This window comes from Cydia pomonella, chromosome 27, assembly GCF_033807575.1.
Source record: "Cydia pomonella isolate Wapato2018A chromosome 27, ilCydPomo1, whole genome shotgun sequence".
Lineage (NCBI taxonomy): Eukaryota > Metazoa > Arthropoda > Insecta > Lepidoptera > Tortricidae > Cydia > Cydia pomonella.
In genome coordinates this window covers 465251-488252 of record NC_084729.1, presented here as the reverse complement: position 1 = coordinate 488252, position 23002 = coordinate 465251, and the positions used below count along the sequence as shown (strand labels likewise).

At 35.5% G+C, this 23002-nt stretch overlaps 1 protein-coding gene across 8 annotated transcripts in view; it reads left to right on the top strand.

Annotated features, from left to right (window-relative positions):
- LOC133532465 (nucleolysin TIAR) overlaps positions 1-23002 on the top strand; it is a 231756-nt gene that overhangs the window by 84700 nt on the left and 124054 nt on the right. For 3 of the 8 annotated variants that reach the window (XM_061871151.1, XM_061871153.1, XM_061871152.1), the window contains exon 2: positions 18-53. The exons of the other annotated variants lie outside the window; for them this stretch is intronic. The gene's annotated coding sequence lies outside the window, so the exon portion shown is untranslated. The remainder of the gene's footprint in view (positions 1-17; positions 54-23002) is intronic. 8 annotated transcript variants of the gene reach the window in all.

Here is a 23002-nt window from a genome sequence, read left to right as displayed (position 1 = left end):
TATTTATTTTGTTACAGATACCTGCTCCGGTGTGAAGGGAAACAAAGAATCAGGTTAATTTTCTCCTACAAATAATAACTTATTTAATAAAATTATCTGGTAAAAGTTTTCATTTCTTATTCATTTATGAATTGTTGGAATAAAAATAGGTAAAATGATAGAACATATACGATTTATATGTTTAATATAACTTGTCAGAAATATTGGGGCGGACAAGGTGTATATTTATATATTTTTATTTTATTTACAAACTTTTATTTAGTTTCACCTGTCCCGTTCTCTGTTATCAAATCTTTCAAGTTAAATTTGACCCACTTCCCGGTTTTCGATATAGCTGAAAATTTGCATACATATGTAAGTCGGGTGACAATGCAATATTATGGTACCATCGAGATGATCTGATGATGGAGACAGGAGGCGGCCATAGGAACTCTCTGATAAAACAACACAACCTAATTATGTTTGGGGTTTTTAAAATTGTCTCGATGAGTATTAGTTGCCTGTGGAAAGAAAGGTACAGTCAACGATAAAAGCTTGTACCAAAAATTTTTTTTTACCAAAAACTTATTTTAATCTCTATAGTAAGAAGCGGCTCGCAAAATACAGCTTGTATTTTTGATACGACCGCATAACCAAAGGGTAATCAATTTAGGCTTTAATGAACACTTTTTCATAGGTTTTATAAAAGAACAGAAGAGTTTTATTTTATTACACTCTTTTTACACACTTTTTACACACTTTTATTTAGCTTTACCGCGTATCTTCTTTGTATACATCTACATATATATATATAGATGTGCTTCAAATCTTGTAACTTAAATTTGAACCACTTCCTGGTGTCTGCTTGAGCTGAAATTTGTTATACTTCTGTATTTCCGATGACAATGCAATAGTATACTAAAATTGAGCTGATCTGATGATGCAGTCGGAAGGTAGCCAAAGGAACTCTACGATGGGAAAACTTATACACATTGAGTTTTGGCTCATTTGAAAGGTCTTCAGAAGTACTTGATAGACATACAAAAAAGAGAAAGTGCAGTCGGCAATAAAATTGTGTGTCAAAAATATTTTTGACGGTTTCCATATATAATAATTCAGTAAGCAATGCACCACTATTTTGTTTTAACTCAAAACGTATACGTATACGTTAAAATAAATAGTATACGTTCGAATGCGCCTGCAAGTCTAATATTTTTCATGTTTTTACTATCAAAACATATTAGCTGCAGGCTAGACTTGAAAATGGGTCTTTCGACCTTACGTTAAGGTCACATGAGGTCGATAGTCAGTTTGACCTCTATCTATTAACCCTTTTAGGCTTTTATATATAGAAAATAACGGCCCTATACGACCTTTAAGATACTTCTACTTCTTCTTCTTTTTTATTACAAGCTCTTTATTCACTTTTTACCCACTAAAGGGTCGGCAACGCGCATGTAATACCTCTGGTGCTGCAGGCGTCCATAGGCTACGGTGACTGCTTACCATCAGGCTGGCCGTATGCTTGCTTGCCACCGTCGTGGTTTAAAAAAAACACTTGCAATGTATCTGCGTATACGGGTCAAATCTTGCAAGTTTTTGACCAACTTCCTAGTTTCCGATGAAGCTGAAAATTTGCATACATATGTAAGTCGGGTGACAATGCAATATTATGGTGCCATCGCGCTGATCTGATGATGGAGACAGGAGGTGGGCATATGAACTCTGTGATAAAACAACGCAATGTAAAATAAGCCAGAACTTATTAAAATTATGGCTTCAGTCCAGTGGGACTATTTCGCCAGTATCAAGGTTTTAGGAGCTTTAAATACGACTAACATTGTACGGTTAGTACAAGACAGTGTACGGTGATTTTATTAGCTCTTGTAAAGCGATAGCTGGACTGTACAAGTAGCACGTGGACTACCGGCTGTTGACTCCAAAATGGTGGTTAAACGCGTTGCAACATTTATTCTCCATTCACTGCACTCTGTATAATAAGCTATCGATATTACACTTTAAAAAATATTAATGAGCAAAAAACAACGGAATTAATCACGAGGCGTGACCTTCAAGATGGTGCTCGAACCAGATATGTCTAAAATTTCCTAAAGATACGATATGGATTGCATATGTTAGTATCAAAAGTGACGTTTTTTGAACAAACGTCATTTTTGACACTGACATATCTAATCCATATCGTGTTTTTAGCAAACCTAAATACGGCCTTAAATCTCAATTAGTTGAAACTTATTTGTTTTCACCACACCAGCTGGTAAAGCCTCTCTTGATCGTTCAAAAACTAATGACAAAGTTGCATTTTACCCACAAGAGTGGCAAAGTTTTGATGAAAATAGTGAGTTGTTTCATTATTTTAGCTGGTAGAATTGTCTTTTAAATGACGATTTTGAATGGAATATATGTAATAACCTTCATTTAGATTTAATTAGGTTAGATTTAGTTTAGTGTTTTGCAGTTAGAATTTTCCTCACGTTGGTGTGGTGAAAAATATTGTGTTCCACTCGGTGGCTCAATTTGTCTAACCCACGTGCCTTAAAACCCACGCGACGCTTAAGATGCTCGCTACGATAGTGGTTCAATTTTAGAATTTTTCGCTTGCTCGGGCTTCAATATTAATACGAGCGGTTAGAAAATTTTTGCATTTGAGTAAAACACAACATTTTTCATCACACTAATGCGGGGAAAATATTAACTATGTAATACCAAAAAGAAAACAAATCAAAATGAACATAATAAAAATATATCATTCAAAATCATCATTTAAAAGTCAATTCTACCAAAACGACTCAAAATTTGCATCTGACTACTTTGCCCCACGTGTGGATAAAATGCAACTTTCTCATTAGTTTTTGAACAGTCAAGAGGGCCTTTACCAGTTGGTGTGGTGAACTATTCTTTAAAATAAAAAGCGGCCAAGTGCGAGTCGGACTCGCGCATGAAGGGTTCCGTACCATTTAAGACGTATTAAAAAAAAATCTACTTGCTAGATCTTGTTCAACATTTTACCACTTTGGACACACATTTTACCACTTTGGGACTGTCTCTCGCGCAAACTATTCAGTTTAGAAAAAAATGATGTTAGAAACCTAAATATCATTTTTGAAGACCTATCCATAGATACCCCACACGTATGGGTTTGATGAAAAAATGTTTTTTTTTTAATTTATTGACGTATTAAAAAAAAACTATTCACTAGATCTCGTTCAAACCAATTTTCGGTGGAAGTTTGCATGGTAATGTATATCATATATTTTTTTTAGATTTTTCATTCTGTTATTTTAGAAGTTACAGGGGGGGGGGACACACATTTTTTCACTTTGGAAGTGTCTCTCGCGCAAACTATTCAGTTTAGAAAAAAATTATATTAGAAACTTAAATATCATTTTTGAAGACCTATCCATAGATACCCCACACGTATGGGTTTGATGAAAAAATTTTTTTTTTTTAATTTTTATGACGTATTAAAAAAAAAACTACTTACTAGATCTCGTTCGAACCAATTTTCGGTGGAAGTTTGCATGGCAATGTATATCATATATTTTTTTTAGATTTTTCATTCTGTTATTTTAGAAGTTACAGGGGGGGGGACACACATTTTTTCACTTTGGAAGTGTCTCTCGCGCAAACTATTCAGTTTAGAAAAAAATGATATTAGAAACCTAAATATCATTTTTGAAGACCTATCCATAGATACCCCACACGTATGGGTTTGATGAAAAAAAATTTTTTTTTTAATTTTTATGACGTATTAAAAAAAAACTACTTACTAGATCTCGTTCGAACCAATTTTCGGTGGAAGTTTGCATGGCAATGTATATCATATATTTTTTTTAGATTTTTCATTCTGTTATTTTAGAAGTTACGGGGGGGGGGACACACTTTTTACCACTTTGGAAGTGTCTCTCGCGCAAACTTTTCAGTTTAGAAAAAAATGATATTAGAAACCTCAATATCATTTTTAAAGACCTATCCATAGATACCCCACACGTATGAGTTTGATGAAAAAAGATTTTTTGAGTTTCAGTTCTAAGTATGGGGAACCCCCAAAATTTATTGTTTTTTTTTCTATTTTTGTGTGAACATCATAATGCGGTTCATAGAATACATCTACTTACCAAGTTTGAACAGTATAGCTTTTATAGTTTCGGAAAAAAGTGGCTGTGACAGAATCGGACAGACAGACGGACATGACGAATCTATAAGGGTTCCGTTTTTTGCCATTTGGCTACGGAACCCTAAAAATACGAATATCAAAAAAAATCTACCTCAAATTCTATCTATCGATCTTTCTTCATTGGAGGCCAGAAAGTTTAATTTAGAGGAGGGCCAAAATTGCAGCACTAATGCATTTTTATTACTTCACGGGCCATATACTAAATCTTTTGAAGGACCTTCGGCGGACCTGCTAAAACCTGCGGCCCGAAGCTGGCCCGCGGGCCGTATTTAGTCCACCGCTGCCCTAGTTATTAAGCTACCGAATGACATATTACACATGTGCGATCGATATTTTGACAGATAATGATTAATGATTTGACGACCGGTCTGGCTTAGTGGGTAGTGACTCTGCCTATGAAGCCGATGGTCCTAGATTCGAATCTCGGTAAGGGCATTTATTTTGTCTGAGTCATGGATGTTTTCTATGTATTTAAGTATTTATATATTATTTATATCGTTCTCTGAGTACCCACAACACAAGCCTTCTTGAGCTTACTGTGGGGCTTAGTCAATTTGTGTAATAATGTCCAATATTTATTTATATAATTTACCAAGTGCGTCCGTATTTGGCGTCATGAGACTTATAAGAAAGTGGGATTTGTTGATTTTTTTTTTTAATACTACGTCGGTGGCAAACAAGCATACGACCCATAAATATAAATTCATTGTATATTAGTACGTTACGATACAAACGCGAAAAATAGAAAATTCGGAACGAGTGGCGATAAATTAAAACAACCGAAGGGAGTGCTTTAAATCGACACGAGTTGAGAATTATCTATTCGCACATGTATCGTACAACGTTTTACAGTACATATGGCCCTTTAAATGTTCGACACAGTAACGTAATATGCTAATTTTCGCACTAGTGCGGTAAAGTAGCACCATATGTACTGCAAACTAAGTAATGGCTCCACCATAGCTGTCCAAACAAATTGTATGAATAAAGGAAGCTTAGCATGACGAATTTCGAACATTGACCCGAATGTTCCGTTCTCTATTGCACGTGCGTAATTATATTACTGTCCCGCTCCCACAGTGTCATTGTCCTCCGGCAACATAGGCGGGACAACATTATAACTATACTTGTGCGAAAGAGATAGCGGGTTTATGTACGAAATTATTCTTGCTAATCGTCCTGTCTTTAGCATTAGTTTGTAAGACCTGTTGCGGAACACTTAATTTATATAATTAGTCGACCGGTTTGGTTTGGTAGTGACCCTGCCTACGAAGCTGATGGTCTCGGGTTCAAATCCTGGTAAGGGCATATTTATTCGTGTGATGAGCATGGATATTTGTTCCTGAGTCATGGGTGTTTTCTATGTATTTAAGTATTTATAAATATTTATACATATATATCGTTGTCTAAGTACCCTCAACACAAGCCTTATTGAGCTTACTGTGGGACTTAGTCAATTTGTGTAATAATGTCCTATAAAAAAATAAAAAACATTTTAATTAGTTTTTTTTTGTTAATCCTTGGAGAGCCTTGGGTCTATTTTATTTTCATTGTCTTGTTTTGGATCACTCTGTCATGCTTGTTTTATTAAAAAAAGACATGCTATTGCATATTTTTTTAGCTGTAGATTTCATTTACCATGAGATAAATTAAACACTAATTTAATCTGAAATGAAATAAAATGAAAATATTTTTTGGGGACAAATAACAAGAAAACGAAAATAATTTTGACTCCTTTACTCCTTTTTTTTTAATTTACGTCGGTAGCAAACAATGCCTAATGGTAAGCAGTCTCCGTAGCCTATGTACGCCTGCAACTTCAGAGGAGTTACATGCGCGTTGCTGACCCTAAACCTTATTAGTATTAGTAATTTCTATGACTTTAGGGTCTTTTACATTTCCAAGTTGAATTAATAATTCACCATAGAGATTTACACATCTGATTCAGATTTATGTATTTAACAACATACGATTGCATTACAAATTACATTCATGTCAATTTGTATGAATCTATATTGTGGTGTCAAAAATAAATTCTAATAATGACTAAAAACATCATAATCCAGATAGCAACAATTATTAAATGGAACTTTTCACCTGAAAATGATCGTCAGAATTTATAGAAAAGCAATAATAAAATAAAATGAAATCAATAAGAAACAAAAACAATCGGCACGATTCGAAGAATGATTAAGACACGTTTAAGATCTTGAAAAGATCTTTAGAAGACCGATAACTAAACGACATGTCAAAATTGACGTTTATTTCGATTCCGCTGTGATCCCAATAAGATCTATCTACGATATTTCTAACGTCAAAGTGACATTGGTTGCCCGAATAGAGCTGCTTCTGTCAATTATACGACATACAAACGATATCTAAATAAGGACTTATCTAAACCAGAACTTATCGTTATCGTATCTCATTCTTCGAATCGGGCCGAATGTCAAATATGGAAAATAAATTATACAGTTATCTCAAAAAAATCACTTATAATAAAAAGTTTCTCAATCGACGCTTGAAAATCGTATCGGATGTTTTCCGTCCTTATTTCTAAAGGTAATTGCTCATAATAGGTCATCTATGCTTTATTGTAATAATATTTTATAAGATTATTATAATATAATGATTGCCAAGGTATTGGCTTTTCTACTTATAAACACTGTACTTGAAGGTAAAAAAAATATTTAAAATATTAAAGATAAAGATAGTTTATAATTCAAGTAGGCATATTACAATGCGCTTATGAACGTCAAATAAAGCTACACCGGCTCTAACCCTACACCTCTGACCCACGATTTAAATCCCTCCTCAATTGGAGGAGGGCATCCCAATATGGACCGGCAAGAAACTCGGCGGGACACATCTTTTCAAAACATTACATCTTATTATGGTCGTTATGCACATGTAGCAGCCTTTTTTTGAAGGAAAGGACCTTAAGAACATAAAGCATAAGGTCCCTTTTCTGATGAAAAGCCACAATTTTTGAATATTTAATCGCGAGTGTTAATTAGAGCTCGTGTACATATCCCGTGTACTGAAGGAAAGTAAAATAGCGGCCATTTTATGAAGTCCTCGGCTTTTGTTTGCATTGTGAAATTTCATTACTGTCAACCCTGTTAATTGTAGGGTTGGGAGCAGGCGATATCGATAGTTATACATGAGCGGGTTAAAGTGGTTCGTTTTCCATACAAAAAACAATTGTGTTTTATGAAGTCATTACACACTATTACAACATAAATATGTGCGTATCTATCTACTTTCGAATATTAGTTTGTGCTAAATTGATAGAAAAACTATGTTTCATACAGAAATCACGCAAAAACCGTTATATTTTTATCAAAGTGACACCAAAATAACGTTTTTTGCGTGATTTCTGTATGAAATAAAGTATTTCTATCAGCTAAGTGCAAAATGAATATTTGAAAGTAGGTAGATGCGCACATATTTATGTAGTAATAGTGTGTAATGACTTCATAAAACGCAATCGTTTTATGTATGGATATAGAAACGTTTTTTGTGTTGTTGTTCTGTCTAGATACAATAGGCTATTATGACAAGTTTTTTAATGCTCAGTCGATTCAGTTTGTATTCAGGATCACAAGCTTATATAAAACCCTTTGCATTATAAGCAATACAACATTCAGAAATGACAGTCAAAGTCCGACAATCGTACAAAACGCACAAGTCGCCTCTTAACGGTGACGTCACGTCATGTTCACAAAGCCGTCTTTAAGTAAATTGCTATTTTGAAAATTGCGTTTACGAATTGAGTTGCTGTAAAATGCATTTTTGAATAAAATGTAAGGAATGAATGGTAGGATTTTTTATACTTTGGAAGTTAGGAAAAGGCTTTTAGCTAACACAAAATATATGGTAATTTAGGGCACTTGTTTGTATTGTGTGAATGTAAATACGCATGCATACGCTCACCCGTACAATGTTAACTTATTTACTCCTAATTCTCATGTAAGTGAATTGTAAAAAAATCTTATGAGAAATAAAATTCTTTAAACAGAAACCGAAAATAGCATGTTTAGTAAATGTTAACATTATGGAATTGAAGAGACTGCTGTTTTCCTGGACAAATAATCTCGGCAACCAATGACAATAGCTATACCTCGCTTTGCCCACAGGATGGTAGAGACTGGTAGAGAATGCCTTACAGAATTAAGACCGCCTTTTTTACAATTGTATTTTCGTACTATTTATATTTGTATGATTGTATTATTGTGTAATAAAGGTTAAATAAATAAATAAAACAAACTTTTCGAGAGAGTGAGAATGACATATAAATATAATACCTAAATATATATAAATGGCCATTGATATCTATAGTTTTAAGCAAGTTCGCCGTGAGATTCGGCCATAATAAAGATATTTGAATGTATTTAAGTAAATAAATAAATAAATATTATAGGACATTATTACACAAATTGACTAAGTCCCACAGTAAGCTCAATAAGGCTTGTGTTGAGGGTACTTAGGCAACGATATTATAAATATTTAGAAATACTTAAATACATAGAAAACACCCATGACTCAGGAACAAATATTCATGCTCATCACACGAATAAATGCCCTTACTAGGATTTGAACCCGGGACCATCAGCTTCGTAGGCAGGGTCACTACCCACTAGGCCAAACCGGTCGTCAAAAAGTTAAGTATTTATATATTATATATAACGTTGTCTGACGACCCTCAAAATAAGTCTTCTTGAGGTCACTGCGGGGCTTAGTCGATTTGTGTAAGAATGTCCTTTAATACTGTAATTAGGAACTTTATTAAGAGAAAAGAATAGCTTTGCAATCCTAGCGAAATAACGGTATTTTTTCTATGAAATTCCATTTCAGGAGAAAACGTTTTCTATTAACTAAATCTTAACAAATCACTTTAATTTTCATTTCGATCGCTTGAGCGTAATATATTCTAGGTTTATCGATTTCGTTAAAAAAAAATAGTTTTGCAAAATTTGAAAAAAAAGGAAAACCTAAAAACATAGTTTTTTAATGTGTCAATAACATACTAAATAATCACGGACAATGGAAAATATTAAGAAGTGAAAAACGTTTTTTTTTTTTTGTATGGTATACTTCCCTCTTAATACACAGGGTGAAATTTTAACCACCGTTCATTACGTAATGATTTTTTAGGTCATACTGAACAATTTTTACAAATACAAATAATACAAAATACAAATACAAAACTTTATTAATAACGCCAAAGTTATAGGTCATAATGTCTTAATAATAGGTACAATAGTACTTAAAACAAACATATCAATGTCACAGAGTAATATTTAATATAGATCTCATTCACATTAATTCTCATTTCATATAAACAACATAATATAAGTTAATACAATTTCATAGTACCTTAATAACCTATGTACACGGTAGTTTAAAAAACTCATCGACGTCATACAAAGATAAGGTTAGTAGCCACTTTCGTAGTCTACATTTAAATATATCGGTGGAGGCTGCATCTCTGACCACTGCGGGCAGTCTGTTATAAACGGACGGGCCCATAATGTATGGAGAACGCTCTGACTTCGAAAGCTTATGCTTAGGAGTAACAAGACGGTAACTGTATTTATTGCTACGGAGCGCATGACTCTGATTTGTACCGTGTTTTTTGAACAAGTGTAAGTTTGAGTGAGTGAATAGCGCCACCTGGTACACAAGTTCGCCTGGTAATGTCAAGACCCCTAGGTCCTCGAAGAGGTTTACAATAAGGCCCATGCCGAAATGTCAAAAAAAAAAACTATTTTATACATTCGGGCTGATGTGATGCCGCTGATTTCTATGGGACAGCCAATTTTTTTTCTCGATTTTGGCATTGGTCCTATAGTAAAAATTGTTAAGTATGAACTATAAAGTCACTACTCAGAGTATGAACGGTGATTAAAATTTCACCTGTACATGTACTTAGTCTGCCCCTGTGACAGAAACACCCCACAAACAATAGACCACCTTCTGCGATCATGCCCAAAATTCAGCATAGCAAGATTCAACCATGAAATCATCTGTCATAATCTCCAAATTCAACCTTTCAGCCTCCCAGACCTCATTAGCAGAGAAAGTACATTGACCTCATTTTGCAAACTATCCAGGACCATAATCAACAGTCTAAAAAAGTTCAACAACACATAACAACTAATCTACACCATCCATCTTCATATCTTAACATTCATTACCACCATCACCTTTCATAACAACACAACATCACCCCAGTGTCACATAATTAATTAGAGATATTAAACATCTCACAGACCTTACGGATCCAGCCGCCGGTACACTTCGCAGGGACTGGACCCAAAATTTTAAACCCATAACAAAAAACAAAAAAAAGTGGGTTCGAGTTATAGGAATAAATGTGTGTTACGATATATTGGTTCACTTTTCCCATCACTATCTGTTTGATGCTGATTGTACATAGATATATAACCTAGTTTTAACGAAAACAGAGCTATGTCGTGTCCCTATTATGAGTGCGATGACTTGTGTTTTATTATTAATGCCAGGCCACGTTATATCCGCTTTTACGATAACTATCAGGATATTATTTTTTTATAAAATAATGTACGGGTTAAAATACTGGTTATTATCATGTATATGAGGATTATGTGTAATATATTGACGACCGGTCTGGCCTAGTGGGTGACCCTGCCTATGAAGCCGATTGTCCCGGGTTCAATACCTGGTAAGGGTATTAATTCGTATGATGAGCATGGATATTTGTTCCTGAGTCATGGGTGTTATGTATTTAAGTATTTAAAAGTATTTTTCTAAACACAACACAATTCGTGTAATAATGTCCTACAATATTTATTTATTTATTATTATTTATATATTAGTTACCATTAATCCAATAATACGTGAGCAGTACAACAGTAAAATAATTTACTGTTAAAAATTTAGATATGTGAATTCATTTGTCAATTATTATAATGAAAATTTATATTGAACACTTAAAGGGGCATTCCCATAAATTGTCGTTTACGGAATGTTTTTACCTTGTATGGTAGCTACCTTGAACGAATGCGCAAAGCTTGAAATTTTACCGCCAATTTTTTATCCAAGTTATTAAATGTTCAAATATCGCATTCTCAGCATTATTAGAAGAATGGAATTTCGTAATTTCACAACATTTCTCATTCAACCTTCAGACCTTAATAGCATAGAACTTACCAAACTTTCTATATGTAAAAAAATATTTACTTCATAAAAAAATTAACAATGAATATGAGTAACCATGGTAAAAAGAAGCTAAAAAAATATTAATATCAGTATTTTTCTAGAATCCAGAAAACATGAAATGTCTCCCACAAATCAATAATTACTTAGTTCGCAATTTTGAAGTCGGTTAAAAATAAAATAAAAATATCGATATAAAATATTGTCATATTCCCATCCCTAGTGCTTCTTGGCGATCGCAAATATCCTAATGAAGGTTGTAAATAAGGGCCCGGTACGACCTCGATGTCAATATTGTTCTGTTTGACAGCCGAGTTCCGAACGGTTGAAGAACAACATTCAACTGAAACACAGTCTAAAGCAAAGGCAAATGTATTAAAAATAAAAATAAAACCGGTCAAGTGCGAGTTCGTTTTACTCGCGCACCGAGGGTTCTATACAAACGAATTATTTCGTGTAAGTCTAAAGGCGAAAGACTTTTGAACGGAAGTACCTAGGTATACTAAGTATAATTGTGTACAACTCTATCTATCGGCAAATCGTGTAATTAATTATCGCGATGTAATGCACATATGTTGGTTTTACGATGTATGATGTGAACTGATTAAAAAAAATATTTTTTTTTAAATTTTTTTTTAATTGATTTTAGGGTCGGCAACGCGCATGTAACACCTCTGGAGTTGCAGGCGTCCATAGGCTGCGGTGACTGCTTACCATCAGGCGGGCCGTATGCTTGTTTGCCACCGTCGTGGTATAAAAAAAAATTTATCTTTTATTTGAAAAAAAGGTGTTTTAAACAAATTAAAAGTATGTGAAACACGACTAACACGAGTTAGTTATTCTTTTACCGCCTGTGGCACATACAATGTTTTTCATCACACTTGTGAGGAAAAAAGAAAAAAAAACTCCTGTCTAATTTTGGGCGTAAATTACAGTCCTTGGTCTAAATTTATTATTTACAGACCGCATTGCCTAGTCAGATGAAATTAGTACATTACTATAGAGGCCGGGAAACGAAGGGTTGCAGGCCAAGTAGATTTACGGCCCATATTCGAAGAATGATTAAGACACGTTTAAGATCTTGGAAAGATCTTTAAAAGATCAATAACTAAACGTCAAAATTGACGTTTATTTCGATTCCGCTGTAATCCCAATAAGATCTATCTACGATATTTCTAACGTCAAAGTGACATTGGTTGCCCGAATTGAGCTGCTTCTGTCAAATTTACGATATACAAACGATATCTAAATGAGAACTTATCGTTATCGTATCACAGTCTTCGAATCGGGCCGATAGACGGATAAGGATACGCGGCCGGCAACCCCGTTTCACGCCGAGTTTTTTATAGTGCTTTTCTCAAACCTGCAATGAAATAAATAAAAAATAGTAAAGTTTTATTCGTAGGTCACACAGCTCAAAACAAATTACGAATCTTCTACTACTTGACGGTTGAATGCCAAGACGTTGTCACAATTTGACGTTTAAAAACAAAAGAAGGTTGCCTTACAGAAGGTACAGGCCTGGGTGTGTAAGGCTGTATGAGATTCCTTTACGTATCGTCTTCACTCATCGCTCCGGATACGAAGTATTTCCGGACCTAATTTGAAGTAAGTCATGTCAACATTACATTGCAAGATTGAGAAAATAGTACATTGTGTAACGAGGGGGGTAAGTGAAATTTTGGAAGCGAGGGTGGTAAATTAAAGACCCGAGTTAGCAATGTTCTTACCCTCGGAGTTACACACAATGTTTTTCATCACACTTGCGAAGAAAAACTAAATTTTAAGCGGAATTATTCTTATATACGGTGACATTTCAAACATTCGTCCGCCATATTGTCATTTCTTGACAGGTGAGGCATCGAACCTATTCGGCATTCAGCCACGATTGAAAATTATGTAAAAATATTTTAAACGGCTATTAAATTGATCAAATTAAATATTTTTAAACATAAATGAACATATTAAATTAGTAATGGCAGTATTTTCAAAGTAAAACTCTTTTAAGCTACTTGGTTTGTAACTTTTGTATGAATTAGTGACATAATTAAAAAACAGGTTATAATTCCCTAGGTAGAAATAGCTTTTTTTTTCTCAATCAATAACTCCCTCAGGAACAATATAGGCCTTTGTCCTTCAGTACACCTGAATGTATGCCTGAATGCACCAGTGCATGAAATAAGATCTTTTTCGAGTAAGTGTGATGAAAATATATTTAGTATCACTGAATCGACAGAGTAAAGAACTCAATCCGCACGTCTGTATCACATCGTACAAAGAGCTTTGCTCAGAAACGGAATTCCTGAATAGATGGGGCTTTTTCAGTCAGGCTTTAGAGTTGTGGATGTGGGGAAACGGGGCAAGCGTCCAATCATGCTTGATGGCACGAAAAAACATGGCAAAACGCTTGTCAAACTATGGCCAACTATTACATTTTTGTGGAGTTTGACCCACACGAACTAACTAACATACATACTAACAGGGAAATTTAAATAAATGCTTGTAAAAACATAAAATAAAAACAGAGCAATACTATTTCCTTTTTACACGGTATTTTTCACCTTAATTCTTTATTTACCAAATCGCATGTTGTTGAAGAAAATCGTGCTCCAAGGATAAAGCCTGACAGACTGACAGACAGACGGTAGACATGACAGTTGTAGACGATTTCGGTGTAAAAATAAAGCATTTCGTTTTATTTAGCACAAGCAATGTTTGAGAAACTTTAATCCGGTACGTTTTAGGTTTCCGGAAAATAACGAAACACTTCAAGGATCACTCGTGTGTTTATCTGTCTGTTCGTCCGTTTGTTACAGCCAAAGCTTGAAACCGGTTTATAAAATACCGGTAAAAAGATATATAGAATACTCTTTATTGGCATCAGTAAAAATGTACAAGAAAAGAAAATAAACAATTGATTAAATAACCGGAACCGGAAACCAACCAGGAGACTTCCTTAAATACCGGTTTAATTCGGTTTTTCTCCGAACTTTTATAAGAACGCGAACGTTTTAAGAACGTGTAACCTAAAAAAACCGGTTTATTCGCCTGGTGGTGTGACACGTAAACATAGACACAGACATTGGAAGAAACTGGTTTTTATTGCTCTAAACCAGTTAATAAGACAAGAACTGTTCATATAAAAACCGGTTTAAAACAACGAGGGAAACCAAAATTAAAAGGTTTTGTGCCAAGTACATGATAACTGTTTGGAAATTTAACCGGTTTCCGAGCCTTGGTTAACTGGACCGATATTTGGTACACCGTACACCTATGTACAAACAGCAACACTCTTAATCCATTGGTGAACCTTATGCCTTTTGTAATAAGATCCACCTATGGACGGTTAACAGTGTGAGAGATATGGTACCCAAGTCAGTGATCCAAAGACGGAATTAAATTAAAATATAATAATCTATAATAATTAAGCGGGCATCTCGCTCGTTTTTTCCCAGAACGTGCAAGTTGTGGAATGAGCTACCTTCTGAGGTGTTTCCCTTGCGCTATGACATGGGGTTCTTCAAGAAGCAGGTTTTTAGGGTTCTCAAAGGTTGGCAACGCATAAGTGGCTCCTCCGATGTTGCTTATGTCCATGGGCGGCGATGACTGCTTCCCATCAGGCGGCTCGTCTGCTCGTTTGCAGCCTATTACATAAAAAAAAATTACCACATTTAATTTTACTACACTTTTATCCAGATTCCGGATATTCTTGCTGTTTCTACTCAGAAGTAGTTATACAAAATTGTTTCTATTCTGTTACCTTTTCTAACTAAACCTAGTAATGACGGTAAACGGAATGGTATTCGAAAATAATATAGAAATTTCGAACCAATCAAAACGCTCGTGATTTTTAGTAGAAATTCCTAAGTTTTGAAAAAAAAAAATGCTAATTAACAAAGATAGCTAATTAACAAATAAATGAACTGCCATATAAAACATCCTGCAAGACTTAGCACTTTATCCACCAGTTAAGCTTATTTGCAGATTGTGAAACGCCAACGATGACTTTATTCGTCAGATAAGTGGCAAGTAGCTTATTCTGGACTTTACATGGGCATTGTGAAATAGGCCCTTAATGAAGTGGTCGCTTAACGGTTACATAAAATCATAACCCAAAGTTAAGATCATAATCAATAAATACTTCCTTTTGTCGACCGTCAATTTATAAAAAAAATTGGTATCAAAACATTATTTTTGCCTCAGAATTGTAGCAAAGAAAAATATGAGAAATAACCAAACGTCGTAGCTCCCGCGAGAGTCATAACAATTTCATTATGCTGCATAATATGTATTTTAACGACATAGTGCCTACGTTTATGTCTACAAAATTTATTTTGTCATCAATTGTGGTAGCTGAGTTATAAATGAATTTTTGAATCAAATTCCTACTATCCCTAGTACACAAAATACAAAATATGTAGTTTATTTTGTTTAACTAACTAACTGCTTTGGCTCAGCGATCCAAAAAGAATCTTGGCCTCCGAAACGAGAGAACGCCACCTGTCCCGATCCAGCGCGGTTTCCTGCCATGGCATTCAGCCGACGCAGGTCCGCCTCCACGACATCACACCAGCGGTACCTGGGGCGCCCGATCGGTCGACGGCCGGTTGGTCGCCCCAAGTACGCTTCCTTGACTACGCGATCCTCCCCCATTCTGAGTAGGTGACCGAGCCAGCGAAGTGTATTGTGCATGTTTTGTGTATTGTTTAACACAATACAGAAAACATGAGGGTGCGGAGTGTTATGGTCGGCAACGGCATGTAACACCTCTGGGATTGCAGGCGTCCATAGGCTACGGAGATTGCTTACCATCAGGGCACAAAGCAACAAACTATACTTAATTTATTTGTTACACAATTTATAGTTTATGATAATAATTTATATAATTAAAATTGTGATTCGGTTTAGGTATATTCAATTTAAATGTGATTTTAGAATCTTTCAAGTGTGTGTGAGTAATGTGTATGCGAGTGTGTGTGTGTGAGAGAGTGTGTGCGCGTGCGTGCGTGCGTGCGTGTGTGTGTGTATATAATATTATAAATGCAAAAGTAAAAATAAATAGAAAACAGCCAAGACTCAGAAACAAATATTTGTGCTCATCACACAAGTAAATGCCCTTACCGGGATTCGTACCCAGGACCATCGGCTTCATAGGCAGGGTCACTACCCACTAGGCCAGACCGGTCGTCAAACACGACATATTACATACAAATATTTATCTTATTTATTTTATTATCACAAATATTTGTTCTGTATTATGAATGTTTTATATGTAATATGTATGTAAATATTACGGCCCGATTCGAAGAATGAAATACGATAACGATAAGTTCTTGTTTAGATAAGTTCTCATTTAGATATCGTTTGTATGACGTATAATTGACAGAAGCAGCTCGATTCGGGCAACCAATGTCACTTCGACGTTAGAAATATCGTTGATAGATCTTATTGGGATCACAGCGGAATCTAAATAAACGTCAATTTTGACATGTCGTTATTAGTTATAGATATTTTCAGATCTTTCCAACATCTTAATCGTGTCTTAATCATTCTTCGAATCGGACCGTTAGTAACCATGAAAAAAAATTCCACGCTTGAAACATATTCTGTGTAAATATTTTTGGCGCATTTGCTCCCAGTGTAAACGACCTCCGCTGTGGCAGAGGACGGTAAAAGGGTTCCCGGGACGCATTACGAGCTATTTGCCCAAATTTACTGGAATAGGTTACTGCCTTTTACAAGCGGAGCGGGAGGCGTTTTCAACCGCTCGTGGTAAAACAAAATATTTGGGGACAGTCAAATCAGACTAGCCCCATTAGTTTGGGGCTAGTTTGATTTGACTGTTTTAAATAAATAAATAAAATAAAATTCTTTTATTTCAGACAGGGTCTATAAACATCTTACAGTTAAAACTACAAATGAAATAAAATAAAATTAAATTAAAAATCACAATTACAAATTAGACCACAAATAAATACTAGTATTATACACAAATTATTTATATTACACTATTTACACATAACTGACACATAAATACCCATTAATAATCAATATCATAAATAACATTTTTATTAAGTTGGATCATGCAACAATGATTCATATATGCGCAGTCGAACCTGCTCGCAATCATTGTCAGAATGCTGTTGGAGCTGCCCCTCACCCTGCGCACCAGGGAGGCGCAGCGCTTGCGCATGGTGGCATGGAAGCAGTCTAGTTCAGTGGTTTTAGAAGCGATTTTCATATTTTTGGCTTTGTTTGTCATTTTTTTTCTATCGAGCAAAAGCCAAAAACTCAGAATTCGAATCAATACAAATCTTCGAGAAAGACCTCAAGATTGCTAAATAAAATTTAAGTCCGGCCATATTGTAATCCAAAAAAGCTCTACGACTTTAAAAAAAATCATTTTCTGAGCCTACCGCACCTTAATACAAAATTAACTAAGAAACTGTTTATTCAGTAAGGAAGCGAAATGGATCCAAATTAATTGAAAGCAAAAATTTCCTATAAGTAGGTAATATTTTTTTTTATCCTAACTGTGCTCGATAAAAACAAAATCTTAAACTCGAATGCGATAGTTTTGGTTGTTTTGTTTTAATGAATAACTATATATTTTTTAAATTAGGAGGCATGATTAGAAACCGATATTTTAATTATGTTTCACGTGCATCGAGTTCCGCTTCATGTGAAACGTGACCTTATAATCATTTACTGTAAGCCGCGCCCGGATAATGTTTGAAGAGGGCGAGGAATCCGACGGTGACGCCGAATTTGCGTGTATAGTCAGCTTGATACTATACATGATTCCAGTTAGATACTCCCGTTGTTAGAAGTTGTTAATATTATGCGATATTAAAGCGAAAATGGACGACCACTTCGCCATAAAAACGTCGGTGCCACTTTCTTCCTTGAATGTTGGCATTATGGAAAATATTTTCTCAACACACTTGTTCGTAACATGGAAGTTATTGAACCGCTTTTAGGTTCATATTAGATACTAAACGCTTGCTTTCTCATCATATCAACTTAAGAAGAGCAGAAGACTTAAAAAGCTTATTGCTAAAAATATGTATGGAAACGGAGCCTTCTTCAATTGGTCGAGTATAAAATAAATAAATATTATAGGACATTATTACACAAATTGACTAAGTCCCACAGTAAGCTCAATAAGGCTTGTATTGTAGGTACCTAGACAACGATATATATAATATATTATAATTATAAATACTTAAATACATAGTATATTTTACAACAAGGACTGGAGGGCGCTGGATCCGCTAAATGTAAAACGTGACCTTATAATCATTACTGTAGACCGCCGCGCCCGGATAATGTTTGATTTGTGGGCTAGGAATCTGACGGTTGACGCCGACTGTGCGTGTATAGTACATTGTACTAGTAAATGTATAGTCAGATCAATACCTACGTGATTCCACTTAGTAAAATGCCCGCCTAGCTCAGTCGGTAGAGCATGGGACTTAATCTCAGGGTTGTGGGTTCGGGCCCCACGTTGGGCGCCACGTATAACCGGGGACGGTCAAGAAGGGTCCTGTGTTTTACGTAAAACAGCCGTAAGGGAACAAGTCGGAAACGAACGGGTAATATGGCGCACGCGAGGTTTGGTAATTGGTTAAGAGTGAATGTAAATAGGTATCTCTTAAATAGGTATCTCATAGGTAAGCGTGCTCCACCGTAGACCGCATCATCACTTACCATCAGGTGAGATCGTGGTCAAACGCTTGCCTATCGTTATAAAAAAAAAAAAAAAAAAAAAGAATGTAATGAATGGTGAGTGTATGTAGATTAAGGGGTTCACAGACGTGTGTATGATGAAGGTGTGTCTACACGTCAGTGTGGGATTGTGGGTTGAGGCGATGTACATTATTTATTTATTTATACTTTATTACACTTAAAATATTAAGTACAAAAAAATAGACTTAATTACTAAAACATACCTAAAAATAATCGAAATATTTCCGTTTTTCTGTTGTGGAATGAACGTTGCCGAGGTTTTCTCGAGGAGATACAGTGAGGGTTTCTTAAAAAAAGGAGTGTGCAGGTTTTTAAAGGGTCGGCAACGCGCATGTTACATCCAGGCCGTTGCTTGTTTGCCACCGACGGAGTATAAAAAAAGAATTTATTAATATACGATATTAAGGGCCTGTTTCACAATATCCAAGTAAAGTCCTGAATAAGCTACTTGCTACTTACCTGAAGAATAAAGCCATCGTTGGCGTTTCACAATCTTCAAATAATAGATAAAGAGCTAAGTTTTACAGGTTTATCTGGCAGTTAATTTATTTGTTAATTAGCTACCCGATACTCGACTTGGACATTAAAAGAGGCCCTATGAACAAATTTAGGTAAGAACCTACATTTATAACTAAAAGTCGTGCCTATTTATACCTAGTGCCACGTCTTTGGATCAGTGGCCGAGCGGATACGAGGAGGTTTATTCTGTTTGTGATAAATGACAATTCTAAATTCTAAAATGTATTCTGCAAATAGACCTCGAGGGCTCTTTCACAAGTCAAAAAATTAACATTGACATCATTTAACGACAGAGTTTTTTTGTACGGGAACGAAAACGTTATTTTTTCGTTCTTTATTTATTTCATTTCTAATTGGGCAATCTAATAATACGAACTAGATAAATGAAGTCGTTATGTAAAAACAACTGAGTCTTAATCTTCTAATTTTCAGGGGTCCTTGCGGATACATTTCGACCCATAGGGATCTTTTGTGTAGTTGCCCCCTAAGGAAAGACCCATTAGCTACTCAAGAGCTTTTTTGACCATTTCCATGTGTCGGATGATGGAGCTTATGGGTAGCCTTTTGAATTCCTTTGGTTCCAGATAGCCTGCTCCAAAGTCCTTCATTCTTTGTCTGGCGAGGGCGTGACATTCACGCATTAGGTGTGTTACTGTCTCTTCCTCTTCACCACACATTCGACAATCGGTGTTGTCAGAGTGTCCCATCCTGGCCAAAACCCATTTGACCCCATAAACACCCCTGTTATAATTTGGAGTTGTCTCCTACTAAGTTTCCATAGCGTTTTGCTCCAACCGGAGTCTACTCCTTGTATGAAGAGCTTTGAGTGCTTTAGACCCGTCAGACTGTCCCATTCTTTTTGGTGTCTGGTCTTAGTGTGGTCTTTGATAGCCGTTATAATGGTTCCCTCTGAGAGCCTATGTGGTCACTTACGGATCCAACTGAGTCCTACATTTGGAATATAAAATAAACCGAAATATATAGTTATTTCGAAGTTTTTGCAAAAAACCGGTTCCAATCCCGGTAATGACAAGAAAAATACATAGAAACATTTATAAATACAACAGCCAATACCTGGGTAGACATTACATTATAATAATCTTAAAATAAATAATTACTACAATGCAACAGAGATGTCAATACATATAGATTCTCTATGATCAAAAATACATTAAATTTGGAGATGTAAAAGGTCCCCAATATCAGAGTACACATACTATTAAAATTTAAAGGTATAAAAAAAGGAGTCAAAATGAAATGATCATAAATAACAGCCGGGTAAACATAAGGGTTGTAAGATACTACACGTAGGTACATCATCAAATATGCATTAAAGATTGAGTTACAAGGTTACTTCCGCTATCTGACCCGGAACTATCGACCCCACTCTCCCCTTTACCTCTGAAAATAAGATGTTATAGATGAATACTTTGATTAACATATAGAAGCGCTGGTGGCCTAGCGGTAAGAGCGTGCGACTTGCAATCTGGAGATCACGGGTTCAAACCTCGGCTCGTACTAATGAGTTTTTCGGAACTTATGTACGACATATCATTTGATATTTACCTGTCGCTTTTCGGTGAAGGAAAACATCGTGAGGAAACCGGTCTAAACCCAATAAGGCCTAATTTGCCCTCTGGGTTGGGAGGTCAGATGGCAGTCGCTTTCATTAAAACAAGTGCCTACGCCAATTCTTGGGATATTTTGACGGATATTAAACGACTTGAAGGAAATCATGTCAAGATCTTTCGTTCTAATGCTGGAAAACACGATTTATTTGACGACCGGTCTGGCCTCGTGGGTAGTGACCCTGCCTATGAAGCCGATGGTCCCGGGTTCAAATCCTGGTAAGGGCAGTTATTCGTGTGATGAGCATGGATATTTGTTCTTGGGTCATGGGTGTTTTCTATGTATTTAAGTATTTATAAATATTTATATATTATATATATCGTTGTCTAAGTACCCTCAACACAAGCCTTATTGAGCTTAATGTGGGACTTAGTCAATTTGTGTAATTATGTCCAATAATATTTATAATATTTTATAATATTTATTTATAATAATCCTTTTACATTGTTTTATTCAATTTACATTAAAATTAATTGCCCTCATTTAACTGGGTCAGTTAAATAAATGTAACACGCGGGATTTGAACCCTGAAAGCATTCCCTCGTACACGACCATGTTGCAAAAATGGCGGCTAGCCAACTTAATTAATGGGCGTATAAGTTATGCTTAGCAGTGAGGGGTTAAGAATAACCTACATTCATTTGTTACGTATGAGTTAAATAAAGAATAAAATTATCTCTTTAAATTAAGTAGCGTGACTTCAAAAAAGGAGGAGGTTCTCAATTCGACTGTGTGTGTGTGTGTGTATCGTCTAAAATGTATGTACGCCTGAAAAGGTAGAGTTTGGTGAGACTACTAGAGTAGCAATTTTAGCTAATATTTGTCACCCATTCTCCACATGCATTAATAAATTATTTCATTATTTCCCTGAATTGTTTTTTTGTAGGTATGTTACTCAATATCTCCGAAAATATTGAACCGATTTTCAAAATTTTGTTTTTTAATCGATCGGGTATAACCCCGAGATGGTCACGTTGGCACCAAGTCGGGGTTTGATGATGGGATCTTGGAGAAATCGAGGGAACTTCAAATGTTATAGGTACATGTATGGCGCTTTTGGTAATATTTGAAGTCGGTTATATTTCTTGTTAAAAAGTTTTAATTCACTCTGTATATTTATTTGTTCTACAATAAAATGACAATTCAAAATTACAATTCAATATTACAATTAAAAGTTACTACTAATAGCGCAATTTTTGAAGCAATTTCATATTTTTTTAACTTTTGTGCATACATTTTTACTACACACTTTTTAAACCTAAGTTCGTGAATTAGGATTGGAATCGACGAAGTCACTAGAGAAAACCCTCCCTAAAATGGGATATATTTTTTTTGGCTATTGTGATCTAAAAAGCGGTCCGATATTTTAAACATTCCGTTTTATGAACCTACGGCACTTTACTTACTTACTCCGTTGGCTCAGCGCCCCAAAATGAGACTTGGCCTCCGACACAAGACAGCGCCACTTTTCTCGGTCCTGTGCGACCTCTCGCCAATTGTTGACTCGAAGTTCGCGCAGATCCGCCTCCACCATGTCGCTCCAGCGATACCTAGGGCGTTCGATATGACGTCCTCCTGCTAGGCGACCCAGGTACGCTTTTTTAACGTTCCAATCTTCGTCCATTCTCTTAAGATGGTCCAGCCAACGCAGCCACTAGGTCTTCAATCTCACAATTCCTAAGGAGTCCAGCTTCCACCCAGCTTAAAATTAAATAAAATCGATAAGTTTAACAT